Here is a 4,067-nt window from a genome sequence, read left to right on the forward strand (position 1 = left end):
CTAGGAAACATATTAGCAAATTTCATAGCTCATGTTGAAAAAAAAATTTCTTGTTAAAAAACCTAAGATGATTTATGAACCTCCACAGCTTCAATACCATGGAGTACAAGGAGCATTACTCCTTGGCGGGTTCTAGGCAATGCCTTGGCAATGTAAGGGGTTGGCTGACCCTTATGGTGTCCAATGGGCAATATCATTTGTTGGGATTGCGCATGAATGACTAAAAGTTGCATGCTATAAATAATATCTGAAAGTTACATGAAATATATGGCAAGTTGTTACCAGTTAGTAGAAACTTGGTTGCTGAAGTTCGAAAGTAAACTGAAAGGTCCATAGCAACTTGTTCTGCAAGAACAAATAAAATGTGGAAGTATCTTATACTTCGATAGATCTTGGATTCGGTAGCTACTGAGTTTGCTACCAAATTCAGTTATTGATAATGATGTGATTGCAACAGTTACATTAATACCGTAACTGTTTTTGTAACATTGAGACATTCACCCAATCTTTTTGTCGATCCGAAACCTATATAAGGAAATTGTTTGGTCTAAATTCAGACAACAAATTCATATTTCGAATTTCACATAATAGAACTTCTTGTTTTTAATAAATTACTTTATGTCTTATCTAAATATTGATTTCTTTTCACCCAAAATACATTAATTTGGAAGTAAACATTACACAATTTAGAAAAGTATTTTGGCCGCATGAAATTTGAAAGATTTTACTAAGATTATCAAACCCAAATTAATTGGCAATAAATGATCTCATTTCAACATCATCTTAATTTTAACATATTCTGACCACATGAAATTTGAAAGATTTTACTAAGATTATCAAACCCAAACTTTACATAATTTAGAAAAGTATTCTGGCCGCATAAAATTTGAAAAATTTTACTAAAATTATCAAACCCAAATTAATTGGCAATAAATGATCTCATTTCAACATCATCTTAATTTTAACATATTCCTTTTTATTTTTTTTTTATTTTATTTCTTTCAAACCCAAATATTTAAACAAAAATAAACACACACTAAATCTTGAACGGTAATTACCAATCATCTTCTACCATCTGGCTCTCTTGTTATATCTTAAATTTACTTTATTCGAACATGATGAAATAGTCTTCTCTTCGAAAAAGGTCTTGGTCTTTAGTCATGTGATAAACCAAATTATTGATTTTGTTTTAGGGATGATTGGGCATCATAACATATATACATATATACATATATATATATAGTAAAAATACATGTATGTGAGATTGTCCACTTCTATAAATGTCACTAAAGGCATTTTGGGACTATTTTGACAGTCAGAATGTGTTTATATATTGGTATACATAAAGATTTCAGAACAGTTTTTTCGATTGAAAACATTTTGCATGTGTTAGCAACTGAAAATTCTGTCACAATATTTGTACATGCCTGTTTTTGTGATCGGATTTGAACAACTTAATGGAAATATGAGATTATAAGTCATATGGTCCGGTTTGGCTTCTTTCAGTATTATATGGAATTATTGGAATATAACATTGATCTATGGGCTAATGCATGAAAGATCCTGGATTCGTAGTTCCCTTTAGAATTGAACCCAAATATTAAAAGTGCAAAGCATATATGGTTATGCCATACATTTAAGTTTATATGCGAGACTCATTAAAGCTACGTTGTTTTTTTTTTTTTTTTAATTCTATCTTTCCCCAAATTCCAACTAGCACGGTAGACTCATTAACGTAAAAACTACGTAATTTTAATTAACTGGATTCAAACTTCCTTCTTTAAATTTACATCCTAATTTAATGCCGCCATGCACAAAATTTCTTTGGTTGAAACTTGAAACAGTTGGTCTTGTAATATCATCCACACCATTAAAATAATAAATCAACTCGATGAAAAGTAAACAGCATCCCATACAATGAAACACATATAAATAGCAATATTTTCCCACCAACACAAAATCATTCATCTAAACAAAAAAACCCAAAGTCATGGAACCTCTTATAATTTTCTCCTTCATTATTTCTTCACTCGTTTTCATCACCGCATGTTGGACACTAATCAAATCCAAGACTACAAAAAACTCGCCACCAGGGCCACCAAAACTCCCTATACTCGGAAACATACTCCACCTTAGCGGTCCAGAAGGACCGCATCGAGTTCTTAAAAGCTTGGCTAGAAAATATGGCCCTATCATGTATTTACAGCTTGGACAAGTGCCTACAGTTGTTGTATCCGCACCAAGACTAGCGCAAGAGGTTTTGAAGACACACGACGCCATCTTTGCTGACAGACCGATAACCGAAGCATCAGAATTATTTATTTATAAAGCTCGAGATATTGTATGGGCTCCTTATGGGAGTTATTGGAAACAAATGAGGAAGATTTTTACCATGGAACTTTTTAGTGCCAAGAGAGTCCGATCATATAGCTTTATTCGTGACGAAGAGCTTACTCATATGAGTAAATCCCTTGAATCATCAGCCGAAAAGCCAACAATTCTAAGGGAAATTCTTGTGAAATATTGATGTGATTTGTAGGTATACAATTGGAGATGTACATAAAAACCAACCGGAACTTGTAGAAGTACTCTTTGAAATATTGAAAGGTGTGATCCAATTCAATGTGGCCTCATATTACCCTAGTATGCGATTCATTAACGTTATTACTGGGAAGAAAGCTAAGTGGTTGAAGATCCAGAAACAATTTGATAATATTTTGGAAGATATCTTGGAGCAACATAGAAAGAATAGAACAAGTGGTAGCCAAGACCAAGAAGATCTTGTTGATGTTTTATTAAGGGTCAAAGAGGCTGCTAATCTAGACCTTCCCATCACAAACGATAATGTCAAGGCAGTCATTCTGGTAACTACTCGAGCCATACATGTTTACTCGAACTATATACCCGTAATTTACACACTTGTAATTTTATATTTCTTATCTACTTATAATTTACACTTTAATTTTATATTTCTTATTTTTCATGGGTAATAAAATTATACAAAGACTAAAATAGTAAGAAATGTATTTTTAGATCACAATATAATTTTAACAAACTAACATGTATACCTGGCTAATACCATACGGCTGCTATGCCAAGTATGAGACATGATTTTATAATTAAGAATGGGATAGTGATTACCTATACCCGTCCAAACTTGTCAACCCATCGTCATCCCCGATTATTCTTTAGAGATACAAGTATAGAACGAGAAGTTACTTGCAAGTGATTATAGGAGGAATAAGTTTTTTATTTACTATAATCCCATATTAAAGTTGTTTAATTTTTAGAATTTGACCAGTTTTCTTATAATAAAACCATTTTACACACATTTATAAGTGTATATTTTAAAATTTTGATTTGTACACTTCTTAAATCCCGAAGAAAAAGAGGATAAAAATTCAAGTATTTGTTTTGGTGACAAGTTTTCTAAACTAAACCGCATCGGTGTCTAGGATATGCTAGTAGCCGGAACAAGTGATTCTGCGATTATGCTTGAATGGGCGATGGGCGAACTGATGAGGAATCCAGCTATCATGAAAAAAGCACAAGAGGAAATAAGAGAAGCAGTGAATGGAAACACGATTACGGATGCTGACATACAAAATATGCATTACTTGAAGATGATAGTAAAAGAAACCCTGAGGTTACATGGTCCCCCTTTCTTGATTCCTAGAATAAGTAGAAGAGATTGCGTCGTCGATGGATACGATATTCCAGCGAAGACAAGGATACTTGTAAATGCATTGGCGTGCGCTACAGATCCCGACAGTTGGGAAGATCCTGAGACCTTCATACCGGAGAGATTTGAAAACAGATACATCAATTACTCGGGTACAGACTTTGAGTTCATTCCATTTGGATCGGGCCGCAGAGTTTGTCCAGGTATTAATTTCGGAGTTGGTATAATTGAAAATGCACTTGCTACTTTGTTATATCATTTTGATTGGGAGCTACCACATGGGTTAAGACCCCATGATCTTGACTTGACAGAAGGTGCCGTGCTTTCAATGTTGCCTAAGCATCCTATAGAGGTCGTCCCTATCATCGCGTCTTTAGAAACATAA

General features: G+C 33.6%; 1 pseudogene; it reads left to right on the top strand.

Annotated features, from left to right (window-relative positions):
• Window positions 1–1,990: 1,990 nt before the first annotated feature.
• On the top strand, window positions 1,991–4,067 carry LOC143549811 (costunolide synthase pseudogene; annotated as a pseudogene).

This window comes from Bidens hawaiensis, unplaced genomic scaffold (assembly GCF_021521415.1).
Source record: "Bidens hawaiensis isolate Kalapana, Puna unplaced genomic scaffold, B.hawaiensis_p1.1 tig00015811_1, whole genome shotgun sequence".
Lineage (NCBI taxonomy): Eukaryota > Viridiplantae > Streptophyta > Magnoliopsida > Asterales > Asteraceae > Bidens > Bidens hawaiensis.